The sequence below is a fragment of the Bison bison genome, unplaced genomic scaffold, assembly GCF_000754665.1.
Source record: "Bison bison bison isolate TAMUID 2011002044 unplaced genomic scaffold, Bison_UMD1.0 scf7180017864519, whole genome shotgun sequence".
Classification (NCBI taxonomy): domain Eukaryota; kingdom Metazoa; phylum Chordata; class Mammalia; order Artiodactyla; family Bovidae; genus Bison; species Bison bison.
The window spans coordinates 20665676-20680845 of NW_011495072.1; the positions used below are offsets into that span (position 1 = coordinate 20665676).

General features: G+C 41.4%; 1 protein-coding gene across 1 annotated transcript in view; it reads right to left on the bottom strand.

The window, feature by feature from the left end:
• Positions 1–8277, bottom strand: part of SLC35A3 (solute carrier family 35 (UDP-N-acetylglucosamine (UDP-GlcNAc) transporter), member A3) — a 45455-nt gene extending 37178 nt beyond the window's left edge. The window contains exon 1 of the mRNA XM_010830996.1: positions 7995–8277. The gene's annotated coding sequence lies outside the window, so the exon portion shown is untranslated. The remainder of the gene's footprint in view (positions 1–7994) is intronic.
• Positions 8278–15170: the final 6893 nt, after the last annotated feature.

The window sequence follows — 15170 nt, forward strand, 5'->3', positions numbered from 1 at the left end:
ATGACAGAGGATGAGATGGTTGGATGGCATCACTGACACAATGGACATGGGTTTGGGTGGACTCCAGGAATTGGTGATGGACAGGGAGGCCTGGCGTGCTGCAGTTCATGGGGTCACAAAGAGTTGGACATGCCTGAGCAACTGAACTGAACTGAACTAAGACTTACTCATGTTACAAAATGCCACTAATAACATTTAAAATTGGCTTTTTATAGCACATATGAATTTAGAAAAACCTTATCTACCTTTTACAGAAAAACTAGGCAGAGTAGGTATAAAGTCATGTGTGGACATTTCCTTACTGTAATAATTTTCTTTCTTAGCACTTATCTGACATGATCTAAAATTCCAGCTTCATTTTAACTCTGTTTTCTACTATATTACCTGACTTACCAAAGCTTTTCAATTAAAGTGCTTATCTCCAGGCAGCAACTGATTCTTTGGTTCCATTTGGGATGGTATCTCCGACATGGATGATAAACTAGTAAGAGTTTTGGGTAGGCAATCTGGATTGAGCAGCTGAGTTACACTTTAGCTTATAAAATAAACACTCATATTTATATACCAAACACTCTCAAATTTATATAGCAGAAGACATCCAAAAACCAATCATTAAAATACGTATAAAAAAATCATATTAAAAAAAAAAGTAAAAAACCAAAACAAAACCCATATATAGCCACAGCACTATACTCCTTCATTAAAGGAAACAATTAAGTTTAATGTACTTAGGATACACCTGTTTTTCAGACAGGTGAAATCTAATGTTAAGCTACCAATTCATATTGATCTGAACTTTAATAAATTCATACACGCATTATTATTAACTACTAGTTTGATGATGTTCAAGCTACCTCAGTAACCCAGACAGGTCTACAATTTACTCTTCAGTTTTTTATAATTTCACACACACACACAAATCCACAGCAGACTGTTATCAAATAGAAACTTCCTTCTCTAATAAAGGGAAATAAACTCAAAAGTTATACTTCATAGCTACTGAAGGATGATTAGCCTTTAAGGGAGAGAATATTTCAGTTGATTCCAATTATCTGTCCAGTCATTCATCCAACATACTTTCTACTAATATCCATTTCAAATATAACTGAGGCAGCCCAGACCGTGTATGTAGGACACAGGGTTTGATCTGTCTCACCCTGAATATTCTCATTTAAAAGGTGGTGATGGGAAACAAAATATGTCATTCCCAAAATATGCTACTTTGACATATTATTTTGAGTTGTAGGTATTAAAACGCAGGGAAACCTTCTCTGAATTTCCCTTATCTGCTTAAACATAAATCCTCTAAAAGGAAGTCAACTGTCATAAATCCACTCCCCAAAGGAGCTTCATCAACCGAGACTGACTGTTAATCACAGGAGAGGAGACTAAGAGAGGAAGGTAAATTCTGATGTTGTCCTTTACAAATTCAGATTAGCAGGAGAGAACATTTGTAAAAATTCATTCTCTGAATTGCAACTTTGTATATAAAATGGTTTTGGTATATTCATCATTTTTTATTTTATTTTATTTATTTTTGGCTGTGCTGGGTCTTTGTTGCTTCATGGGCTTTTCTCTGGTTGCAGTGAGCAGAGGCTACTCTCTAGCTGTGGTGCAAGGGTTTCTCATTGCCATAGCTTCCTTACTGCGGAGCACAGGTTCTAGGGCACATGGGCTCAGGAGTTGCAGTTTCTGGGCTGTAGAGCATAGGCTCAGTAGCTGTGGCCCACGGGTTTAGCTCTGTGGCGTGTGTGATCCTCCAGGTCCAGGGACCAACCAATCTCCTGCATTGTTGTTGCTGTTCAGTTGCTAAGTCATCTGACTCTTTATGATCCCACAGACTGCAGCATGCCAGGCTTCCCTGTTCTTCACCATCTCCCAGAGTTTGCTCGAATTCGTATCCACGAAGTCAGTGATGCCCTCTTCTCCTTATCTCAGACTTTCCCTTTATCAGGGTCTTTTCCAATGAGTCAGCTCTATGGTACTATGGTAGCCATAGTATTGGAGCTTCAGCTTCAGCATCAGTCCTTCCAATGAATATTCAGGATTGACAGGTTTGATCTCCTTGCTGTCCAAGGGACTCTCAAGAGTTTTCTTCAGCACCACAACTCAAAAGCATCAACTTTTTGGCACTCAGACTTCTTTATGGCCCAACTCTCACATCTGCACACGACTACTGGAAAAACCACAGCTTTGACTATATGGACCTCTGATGGCAAAGTGATGCCTCTGCTTTGTAACATGCTGTCTAGGTTGGTCATAGCTTTTCTTCCAAGGAGCAAGCATCTTTTAATTTCATGACTGCAGTCACTGTCCACAGTGATTTTGGAGCCCAAGAAAATAAAATCTGTCACTGTTTCTACTTTTTCCCTTTCTGTTTGCTATGAAGTGATGGGACTGGGTGCCATGACCTTAGGTTTTTGAATGTTGAGTTTTAGGCCAGCTTTTTCACTCTCCTCTTACTTTCATCAAGAGGCTCTTTAGTTCCTCTTCACTTTCTGCCATTAGGGTGGTATCATCTGCATATCTGAGGTTGTTGATACTTCTTTCTCCCTGCAATCTTGATTCTAGGTTGTGATTCATCCAGCCTGGCATTTTGCATGATGTACTCTGCATATAAGTTACATAAGCAGGGTGACAATATACAGACTTGATATACTCCTTTCCCAGTTTTGAACCAGTCCACTGTTCCATATCTGGTTCTAACTGTTGGTTCCTGACCTGCATACAGGCTTCTCAGGAGACAGGTAAGGTGGTCTGGTATTCCCATCTCTTTAAGAATTGTCCATAGTTTGTTGTGTTCCACACAGCCAAAAGCTTTAGCACAGTCAATAAAGATGTTTTTCTGGAATTTGCTTGCATCTTCCATAATCCAAAGGATGTTAGCAAGTTGATTTCTGGTTCCTCTGTCTTTTCTAAATCCAGCTTGTCATCTGGAAAGTCTCAATTCATGTACTGCTGAAGCCTAGTTCATGAACTGCTGAAGCCTAGCTTGAAGGATTTTGAGCATTACCTTGCTAGCATGTGAAATGAGTGCAACTGTGTGGTAGTCTGAACATTCACTGGCATTGCCCTTCTTAGGAACTGGAATGAAAACTGACCTTTTCCAGTCCTGTGGACACTGCTGAGTTTTCCAAATTTGCTGACAGGCAGATTCTTTACCACTGAGTCACCATGGAAGCCCACTCATTGGTTTGATTCTTGCCTTCCCAGGGACAGCTATTGCTTTCCAGTTTGTCTCATTTTGTGTCCTGAAAAACTGGGGTTGGTTTTCTGCCTGCTCAGGCATGCAGGTTATGATTCTTGTGTATTCAAGCAACTCAACTGTAAGGTTGGGGGCAAAAAAATATGAGGAGACAGAAATGTGGGTTACATCTCATCTGCAGCTACTGTCCTACAGACCACTGCCAGCTTGGGGTGGGGGTGGGATGTTACCATCTTAAAATTTTGTGTATCACAGAAATAATCAAATTTCCTTGTCCACTGCATTAGAATGAACTCTCACTAGATCCTTAACTATGACCATTTTTAAGTCTTCTGTCATTTACAAATAGTTACTGTTTTACTCTTATGCTTTCCTGCTGCTCCTAAGTCACTTCAGTCGTGTCCGACTTTGTGTGATCCCAGAGACGACAGCCCACCAGGCTCCCCCGTCCCTGGGATTCTCCAGGCAAGAACACTGGAGTGGGTTGCCATTTCCTTCCTGAAGTTTGTCCAGAACATTTGTCTTCAAAAAGATTCAAGAAAATGACACTGATAAGTACTCTACATTACAGATTTGTAATAACTTTAAGATCATACCATTGAACTAGGTAATAAATTCCAGAACTCTAATGGAAAAAATTAATGGATTCATGAAACTACTAACTTTAGATCAAGCAAAACAGGAATAATTACATGGGACTGAGAAAATGATGAGAATGATTTTTAATTTTATGACTTTTTGTTAAAAACATTGCTAGCTCTTTAACACTTTAACAGATTGAAGGAAGTCTTTTTTCTTAAACTTTCTATAATTTAAAGCAATTTGGTAAATTATATCTTTGCAAACAGAACGGAAACATTTATTTATCTGTTTCTCCCTACGTGATTCTTCAAAAAATCGGAAACTAATAGGGAGTATTCTTAATTTCATGACAATATAGTTACTTGCATATGTTCAATAAGAATCTATTTTCCTTGTAATAGGATACAGTTGGAAACACTGGCTATACGGCCAAAGTTTTGACTGAGATGTCATATTTGAGGATAATATCAACTTTAAGGAATTAAGGTGGACTTTGTGTAAAGTCCACCATTCTTTTGGTAAAGAATCCACCTGCAATGTGGGAGACCTGGGTTCAATACCTGGGTTGGGAAGACCACCTGGAGAAGGGAAAGGGTTCCCACTCCAGTATTCTGGCCTGGAGAATTCCATGGACTGTATAGTCCACTGGGTCGCAAAGAGTCGGACACGATTCCAGCTTTCACTTTACAAGGTCAATGAAGCCCCTTCCAGAAACACACACACACACACACACACACACACACACACACACACACACACACACACACAAAACCCCTGGTATCTTGCTTTCATAGTTCCAAGCCATATCAGTTGAGTAAGGAAGGTCATTTTCTGGTGGGTCCAAGAACTTAAGGATTTCTTAGGGACCTCAAGGAAAAAGGAGAGAGAAATTCACTCAAATCTAAGTATTACAGGAGAAATCTGACGGTCAGTCCTTGGCTTGGCTTTCTGGGCTTGAGATACTTTCAAACGTCTGAGATTCCTTCTGAAAAGTTACAGCAAAGCAGATTTTAAGAGTCTTTATGGTCAATTACTATTCTTACTGCATTTACATAAATAATCAGGCCAAGTTTAATGAGACTAGACTTATTGTGCAAACAAATTAGTCTTACTGTAACTATCTTTGGTAGAAGTAGAGAGGACTAGAGAGAGAACATTTACGTTTCAGTAGCACACTTCTGTGGATATCATATTCTACTGTAGTCCACTGCCTTTGAGGTTTTATAATCTACTTGTACACTGGATTGGATCTCTGAATTATTCTAGTTTCCTCCAATATCTAGTTATGACTCTCTAAACTAACATTTTCAACTTTCTCTACTCTGACTTGGAATCACAAAAACTAAACACTGTCCTTTTCCCAAAGCCCTGCAAGCTGAAGCTAGACAACTTGGGTAACTTATTATTTTTCCAGTTTTATTGAGTTATAATTGACATACAGCACCACATAATTTTATGTTGCACAGCATAATGATTTGACTTACATACATCGTGAAATGATTACCACAGTAAATTTAGTGAATATCAATCTTCTCATGTAAATTAAATAGAAAATATATATTTATGTTTTTTGCCTTATGATGAGAATGTTTACGATTTACTCTCAACAACTTTAATATATAAAGTACAGAAGTAATACTACATTTATCACATTGTACATTATAGCCCTAGTATTTATTCATCTTATAACTGTAAGTTTTTGCCTTTTGACTACCTTCTTCCAATTCTACCCTACCTTCCACCCTGCCACCCTCTGGTAACCACAAAAATGATGTCTTTTTTCTGAGTTTGTTTTTGAAGTACAATTGACATACAACACTATGCTAGTTCCTGGTATGCACCATAGTGATTTGCTACTTCTATACGTTTCTAAAGTAATCACCATGATACATACAGTCATCATCTGCCACCTAAGATTTACACATGTACTGACTATATTCCCCACACTGTACATTTCCTACTTGTGACCGTTTGTTATTGGAAGTTGTACCTTTTAATCTCTTCCACCTATTTCTCCCCTAACCACCTGCTTGTTCTCTGAGTTTATGATTCTATTTCTGTTTAGAATGATCACTCTTGTGTTATAGTATAATCTTATTTCAGCTTTTTATTAATCTTATATTTGAAAATGCTTTTCTATTCTATGTTTTAGTACTTTATTTGATCCTCAAAGTAATAAATCTTTGAGGTAGTATAGATAACTTTCTCAAAAAATGATAGCAAAATGCTAATTTACCAAATATTATAAAATACTTATAAAGTGCAGCACACAAGAGAAGAATGTTTTGGACTGAAGACGGACTTTAGAGAGCTTTATAAGAAGGAAGTAGCAACTTCCAGTTGGAAAAGAAGTCCTGGGAATACTGTACAGCATGGTAACTATAGTTAATAATACCATATTGTATATTTGAAAGTTGCAAAAAGAGTAAACTTAAAATCTTAAAAGCTGTCATTACAAGAAAAATTTGGGGGACTTCTCTCGTGATCCAGTGGCTAAGACTCTGAGCTCCCAATGCAGGGGACCCAAGTTCAATCCCTGGTCAGGGAACAAGATCTCACATGCTGCAACTAAGACCTGGTGCAGCCAAATAAATAAATATAAAAAAAAAAAGAAAAATTTTGTATCTATGTGTGGTGATGAATGTTAACTAGATTTGTGGTGATAATTTTGCAATACATACAAATATCAAATCATTAAGATGTACACTGGAAACTAATACAGAGTTATATGTCAATTACATCTCAATTTTTTTAAAAAATTAAAGGAGGTGGCATTAAAGAATACCTTTTGCAAAGATGGACAGAATGATTTCTACAAAGATGGAAAAAAAGGCCTTCCTTGTAGGAAGAAAGGATGTAAGCAAAGAAGGCGGCACATAGGCATAGAACATGTTCAGAAATTAACTTCAAAGTAACTATTACGATTGAGCTAAAAAACAGAACTCGTGGGATAAAATAATTTTTTAAAAAAGAATGAAAGGGACATGTTGATTTGATTGAAGTCAAGGAGAGCTACACATTTTTGAAGAGCTTTGGTTGGTAACCTAAATAATTTTAAATTTAATCTGGATTCAATAGAAAGTCACTGGAGTATGTCTGAGGAAAGAGAAACCAAGGAATACATAAGACCTCTGGTTTTGAAAAGCAGTTTCAAGGGGAGTTACTGGAAGGGAGATAGGCTGAGGGCAGCAAATCCAGCCACTGCCACAGAGCAAGTAAGAAGAGGAAAGAGAAGTCACGTTTAGCATAGAAATGAAAAAGAGAACAAGCAAACTGGGATGCTGAAAAAGTAGAATCAATACTTGGGAGGAAAGTTAGGGCCAGGAATGTAAATTTAGAAGTCATGCCCTTAAAGGAAACAATCTGAGTTTACCAGCGAAAATGAGTAAGGGCACCAAGTGAGAAACTACCAAATTTCATTTTTAACTACCAGAGTTGAACGCTGATCGAAAACAAAAAACTGCGGTTCCATTTTCAAATGCTGCATGTAACAGAACATAATAAAAGATTCAGCCTTCTACCATAAAGTAATGAAAAGTGTTTTACCAAGCATGGCCCAATACTACATTTAATATTACCCTTTAATTCATTTGAACCAGCATCCCCTGTAGTTTAGTTGCTTTAAATAAAAGTTAATTAAAATCTTCCCTTCCTAAACACTCAGAACCCAACAAGCACACCTTTTCTGATAGGAATCCCACCTGGCCTCAGACAGCCTTTGCCTGCGTACTAGCCTTACCAAGGACAACCTTTCCATTTCTTGAAGTCCCTGAGGCTTCTTCAGCGCAGGGTCCCGGTCTCCTGGCTCGGCATCAGCCACAGGGCCGTACACCGAGCGGGAAGCTCCAGGGCAGTTCGCAAATGGAGTGACCGCCAGCCTGGCCCTCCGGCCACTCGGTTCCGCACGCCCGAGACTCTAAAGCACACACTGCCGTTTTCATTTGGTTGACACACCCCTTTCCTGGAGCCCTTTTCCTTCCTACACCTAGCACATTCCTCACGTCGTCCCTCGTACTTACAACGTGTCACTTCATCCACTCCCACCCCGTACTCAGCTAGAACTTAAGGTATTCCATACCGTTCCCTTCACTCAGACAGACTTCGTATCAGCCGCGCGCCCGCTGCATCCTCCCGGAGCTGCCCCGGCCAAAGCAGAGGCCACCGGCCTGCCCGTGCCCGCCGCCACCCAGGAGCGCACCAGGCTCACCTTCCGCGCAGCTCGTCCGGCTGCGCGTACTGGGGGCGGCGGCTCAGCTCGGCCCGGCGCCCCAGGCTGCGGCGCCCGCCGGGTCCCCCGCTTCCCTTGAAGCGCAGCACCACTCGCTACCGCCGCCGTCGGTGCCGCCGGCCCAGTGCGGCTCAGGCGTTTCCGGGTTCCCGCGGTCCCGTCCGTCCCAATCGCTCCGGCTGCCGCCTCGGCCCGGGTGAACGCCGTTCCCGGCTCGGCTCTGCTGGTCCCATCTTGGCATTCGCCAACTCCATCCCCAAGACGAGGACTTCAGAGGCTCCGCGGGCGACCCCCGGAGCCGGCTTCACTGTCGTGTCCTTGCCTGGGGCAGTACCTTCTGCTAGTTGTTTCCTAAAGGGACGTAGCGAACGGAGTGACTCCAGCGGCGTGCCTCTGCCGGACTGCCTGGTGGCGAAGGTCGCCAGGGTGTGAGACTGCGAAAGTAAAGTCAAAGTCCTTTGGGGGCAAAGGACCCTGAGAGGGAGTGAGGAGGTGGATCCAGGAAGCAAACACACTGGGTTCTAGAAATGTCAGTGACAGTGAAAACTAACGAGATTCGTTCTGGCTCAGGCTGCCATTCATTTTTCTGGAAGGCTTGTTCGGTTGGAAATAACCGCTTCTCCCACTCTGGTTTAGACCCTGAGGCTGAACAGAGCCTAGAGCAGCGCCACCAAATTAGTAGGGTAGGATTATCCCTTTCCTCTTAACACCACGCCGCTATGAATTAAGCCTGTGTCTCTTTATATTGCAAATGATTAAAACTACATCCGAGAAAGACAAACGGAGAAAGAGAGCAGAAAAACAAAATTAAATAACTGTATTAGAGTAGAATGACTGGCTTTAAAATTTTGGCTCAAATGGAAACGAATCTGCCTGCAACTCAGGAGACCCAGGTTGGATCCCTGGGTTGGGAAGATCCTATGGAGAAGGAAATGGCAGTATTCTTGCCTGGGAAATCCCACGGACAGAAGAGCCTGGAGGGCCTCCAGTGCATGGGGCTCGAAAAGAGACACGACTTGAGCGACTAACACTCATGATCTTGAGAAATTCCCAGGATGGTGGAATATATCTTAGATTTTCATGTTTGTTCTAAATATTTTGGAAGTAAAATGTGCCTGATGCATAATAATAATAGCTAGGCACTATTCTAAGATTAAGATAGAATATATAATGAATCTTTTCCTCCTTTTGTAAGAGGGAAAAGATTTAAACTATTTTAGAAATACTTCGGCAGGAAAAATATACCTTATACATAAATAAGGTATATTTTATGTTTGTTTTTTTTTTTAAGAGAAAAAGATTTTTTAGTCTGTTCAAAAGTTTTAAAATGAAAAGGAGAGAAGTGGAGGCAATTATTCATTAGGAAACAGTAACATGGTGCTTTGGCCTCTTGGAAGAGGACCAAAGCTCTAAACAGACAAAAACAACAATGAAAATAGAGGGTTCAATATATTTATGACACCCACAACTGATGTAAAGATATGGGTTGCCAAACTGATGACCAAAAGAAAGTAATGCTTTCATTGACCTCTCCTAGCTTTACAATTTGTACTTAGATACTAATGTAGTGGAAACTAGTTTAGGCACCCCATTATGTTAGCCCTTATTCTCTCTACCCATTCAACCTACACAGCACACGGTTGCACCTCAGTCCCATCTGACTTACTCTTTGTGACATCATGGACTATAGCCCCATGGACTGTAGCTCGCCAGGCTCTTCTGTCCATGGAATTTCCCAGGCAAGAATACTCGAGTGGGTTGCCATTTTCTCCTCCAGGGCATCAAACCTGACCTGAGTCTATGGAGTCTCCTGTATTGGCTGGCAGATTCTTTACACTTGCCCCACCTGGGAAGCCCAACATACAGATGTTTATAAAGTTTTCCCTCTTTCTTGCTTAACAGCACTGTGAAAATGATTGCCCTCTAGCTAAGGCTGTACCATCCACCTAATGTTTAACCCTCCAAGAGGACACTCCGTATCACTGCTTTCCATTGGGAGCATTCTTCATTCCAGAAAGAGAGTCATGGCTGACCACCAGAACCTGTTCTGAATCACCTAATGCCAGCCCTAACATCTCAATATCCCCAGGAGGAGAAGAATGCAAGAACACATCAGCCCTGATCCTCATCTTCAGCCCCATTTACCACCTGAAAACTGTAAGACCTCTTCCAGCTTCCCCGGGGAAGCAGAGCACAATCTTGAGAGCATTAACTTTCAAGCTTACACGCTCAAGCCCCACTGCTCCTGGGGCTTGAGTAATAAAGTAATAAAGCTACTCCTTTCTCCAAAGCACTGTCTCTGTATTTTTACTTGGTGTCGGTGAGCAATAACACTGAACTGCTTTCAGTTTTCCTGTATATACCACTCATAGCACCTATTCCGGAGAAGGCAATGGCACCCCACTCCAGTAGTCTTGTCTGGAAAATCCCATGGACGGAGGAGCCTGGTGGGCTGCTGTCCATGGGGTCGTTAGGAGTCGGACACGACTGAGAGACTTCACTTTCACTTTTCACTTTCATGCATTGGAGAAGGAAATAGCAACCCACTCCAGTGTTCTTGCCTGGAGAATCCCAGGGACAGGGGAGCCTGGTGGGCTGCCATCTGTGGGGTTGCACAGAGTCCGACACGACTGAAGCGACTTAGCAGCAGCAGCAGCAGCACCTATTCCCATTCCTCATGCTCTTAATTGAATGTTGAATATGTTTCCATTGGTCCTGCTTACATTTTTTATAGCTAGCTCCACTCATTTTTCAGCTCTCTGTTGAGGTATTATCAGAAACTTGAAGCTTTTTCTTGTTTCCTTCCTTCCAGGGATCTGAACTCCTTCTCTGTGGTTCCAGAACATCTTGAGGCATCTTGTACATCTCTAAATAATTTACTTCACTGTACTGTGATCTGATCTATAGTTCTCTTTTCTGTCCAACACTCTCCATGAGGTAAGTGCTATCCTATTTATCTCCAGATCTCCAGCACTTGGCACAGTGCTTAGCACATAATATAAACTCAACACATATTTCCTGAAAGGAACTAAACTGGTTGGTAATGATGGTGAAGACAAGCCAGAGAGTGTAAAAGCTCGCTGGGGAAGAACGGCCAGCACAGCCTAAACTGTGAGTCTAGGCATCCAACACAAAGAATTCAAGTCAGCACCTAAGGTCTGAAGCTCTTTTAATAATAATAACCCAATAAGGATTGTACCATTGAGTAGTTTGCTGTATCAATCTCATTTAACCCTCACATTAGCCCTATAAAGTAGGCATTAATACCTTCAGTATTTTACTGCAGGAGAACATGAGACAGATTAAGTAACTTACTGAAGCTCTCATATCTACTGAAAAGTAAACTGGGATTCAAATCCTAATTTGTCTGCCTTTAAGTCCATGCATTAAAACACTACATTTAGCTGTAGTAGAACAGAAAAGGAATGAACACCGTATAGAAAAAAAAGGGTGTCTGTCAGCAAAGTAGCAATAGGGGTAGGAGTATCAGTGGAAAACAGAGATGACCATGAAGGAAGAGAGAAAAACAGCAACCTGGGGGTACTGGGGCAGAGGACCAGCTTTGGGTTTTCTATGATAACAGATCTGAAAGGCAAAATTTTGACACCTTAAAAGACAGACAAATGAGAATAACATATTAGTCCGAGGGCAGCCAGAGTGAAACAGGACTGTGTTTCTCACTGGTGCTTGATTAGGGTTGCCAGATAAAATACACAGCTAGTTGAACTTGAATTCCAAATAAACAATTAATAATTGTTTAGTATTAATATATGCAATACATGGGGCTTTGCAAGTGGCTCAGTGGTAAAGAATCAACTTGCCAGTGCAGGAAACACAGGAGATCTGGATTCAATCTTTGGGTCGGGAAGATCCCCTGGAGGAAGAAATGACAACCCAATCCAGTATTCTTGCCTGGAAAAATTCCATGGACAGAGGAGTCTGGTGGGCTGCAGTCCATGGTGTTGCAAAGAGTCTGGACATGACTGAGCGACTGAGCATGCATTCAATATGTGGTGGAAATGGAATGTTGCCTGCCATTCCAGAAACAGAGTGTTGCCCATTCTGGTTCTACAAGGATCAAGCCACCAGTCAATGAAGCATACCCCACCCCCATGCACCCCAAGGGGAATTCAGGATGGAGAAAGATAGGAAGTAGTCAGTCTACACTTCTGGATACTGGCCCTAAATAGTTGAGCTGTATATCTAAAGGAATAATTTCAATGCATCAGTCCATACACCGAAAAGCACTAACATCTTTAACTTTGATATCTATTTTTTGTGATTAGTACTAAGCTCTTGATGTTAGACTGCATGTTTTGTTTTGTTTTCAGCAGAAACCTCCTATATGTCTTGGCTTCTCCCTTAATTCTTTGAAGCAGTTCCCCAGAGCTATCTGAGAGTATGTTTTCCAGGCTACAGACCACAATAAGATCTCCAAATAAAACTTAACTTGCAACTTTTTGGTTGTATGTTTTTCTTTATTTGACAGTGCTTAAAAAAAATTTGTTTTATCAGAAATTCAAATTTAATGTGATATCCTATATTTTTATTTTCTAAATTTGGCAACGCTATCAAAAGCATGAATATTATAATATTGCACAATAACTGCAGTTTCCAAGGGTGCCCCAGAGAAATTAAGACCAATTAAATTATATTTGGTGCAGATGCCACTGCAAGCCTTAGGCACACAAGCGACTTTCCCCCCATCAGTATCTTCAGGCAGTCAAGGCTGGTACTTTATGAACTTTAATGGCTTAAGACTTCATAGGAAAAAAAGACAAGAAAGAAAGTGAGCAGGGACTATCGAGATTTATATATTTAATTTTTTTTTAATTTCTTTCTAAAACAGTTAAAATACAAAAAATTTCCTGGGGAATTAAACCTCAGGTTTCCAGGTGTCACTTATACTTTGTTCTTATACTATTATAGTTCTTAAAACTATGGAATTGAAGATGAAGCTCATCAACAGGAAAAACCAGTCTTTCCTTGATTTGCAAGCTGCTGAATCTGGCATGCTTTAGGGCAAAGCATCTGCATAGAAAGAATAGCCAAAGTTTATTTACTTGACCATCATTGACCTCTAAGAGAAATTGAATGAGGTTACTTCCATATCGTCAGTAGCTCAGCAGTCATGTGCCTCTTTTGCTTTCTGATAGATCCGTAGATCTCTTTAACACTCTATAGAACAGCTATTTGACAGGTTTGAAAGGAAATAACTTTTTATTTCCAGGTTCTGCCTGGCTTTTCGTATTATAACAGACTTACTTTCGGGGGGGATTAGGAGGTTGTTCAGAGAAGGCAATGGCACCCCACTCCAGTACTCTTGCCTGGAAAATCCCATGGACGGAGGAGCCTGGTAGGCTGCAGCCCATGGGGTTGCCGAGAGTCAGACACGACTGAAGCGACTTAGCAGCAGCAGCAGCAGGAAGTTCTTTGGGCTTCCCAGGTGGTGCTAGTGGTAAAGAACCCGCCTGCCAATGCAGAAGACATAAGAGATGTGGGTTCGATCCCTGGGTTGGGAAGATCTCCTGAAGGAGGGCATGGCAACCCCACTCCAGCATCCTTGCCTGGAGAATCCCATGGACAGAGGAACCTGGTGGGCTGCAGTCCATTTGGTCGCAAAGAGTGGGACAGGACCGAAGTGACTTAGCAGCAACAGCAGCAGCAGCGGGAGGTTGTTTAACAGAAGTGATGCCATTTGCTCTGTGTGCTCAGAAACTGGGGAAATTACCCTGGATGATTGCTGCCCCATGGAGTTTGTTGATTCTGGTCAGAGAATCAGTCATCACTTGATATTATTTTAAGTCTCTGATTGGTAGATGAACTTGGTGGTCTGGATATTAAGGAATTGGTTTTATCTCAGAGTCAAGCGATTCCCTTTTACCTGGCATAGTTTCCTGACAAAATCACCACAAATCCTTTTGTGGAGACCTAGGAAAAAGGTACATAGATGAAATTGTGCTGTTAAAGCCAGTCAGGGGCCCCTTAAGTCTGAGAATGGATGAGGGGTTGCAATTTAGTGAAGTTGGTCATCTATACAGTCCCAGAGTTCACTTGATTATATAGTTCACGTGTAGTTGGATTATGCTGTTCAGAATACTTCTTGTTCTCTACCTTCAGGACACCTGGTAGCTTGTAATTTCTGACTCTTGTAGCTGAATGGGACCACATGACTAGTTCTAACTGTTCAGCTCAGTTCAGTTCAGTTCAGTCGCTCAGTTGTGTCCGACTCTTTGCAACCCCATGGACTGCAGCATGCCAGGCCTCCCTGTCCATCACCAACTTCTGGAGTTTACTCACTCATGTCCATTGAGTTGGTGTTGCCATCCAACCATCTCATCCTCTGTCGTCCCCTTCTCCTCCCACCTTCAAACCTTCCCAGCATCAGAGTCTTTTCAAATGAGTCAGCTCTCCTTATCAGGTGGCCAAAGTATTGGGGTTTCAGCTTCAGCATCAGTCTTTCCAATGAATATTCAGGACTGATTTCCTGTAGGATGGACTGATTGGATCTCCTTGCAGTCCAAGGGACTCTCAAGAGTCTTATCCAACACCACAGTTCAAAAGCATCAATTCTTCGGCACTCAGCTTTCTTTATAGTCCAACTCTCACATCCATACTTGACTATTGGAAAAACCATAGCCTTGATTAGATGGACCTTTGTTGGCAAAGTAATATCTCTGCTTTTTAATATACTGTCTAGGTTGGTCATAACTTTCCTTCCAAGGAGTAAGCGTCTTTTAATTTCATGGCTGCAATCACCATCTGCAGTGATTTTGGAGCCCCAAAAACAAAGTCTGTCACTGTTTTCATTGTTTCCCCATCTATTTGCCAGGAAGTGTTGGGACCAGATGCCATGATCTTAGTTTTCTGTATGTTGAGCTTTAAGCAAACTTTTTCACTCTCCTCTTTCATTTTCATCAAGAGGCTCTTTAGTTCTTCACTTTCTACCATAAGGGTGGTGTCATCTGCATACCTGATGTTATTGATATTTCTCCCTGCAATCTTGATTCTAGCTTGTGCTTCATCCAGCCCAGTGTTTCTCATGATGTACTCTGCATACAAGTTAAATAAGCAGGGTGACAATATACAGCCTTGATGTACTCCTTTTCCTATTTGGAACCAGTTTGTTGTTCTATGTCCAGTTCTAACTGTTGC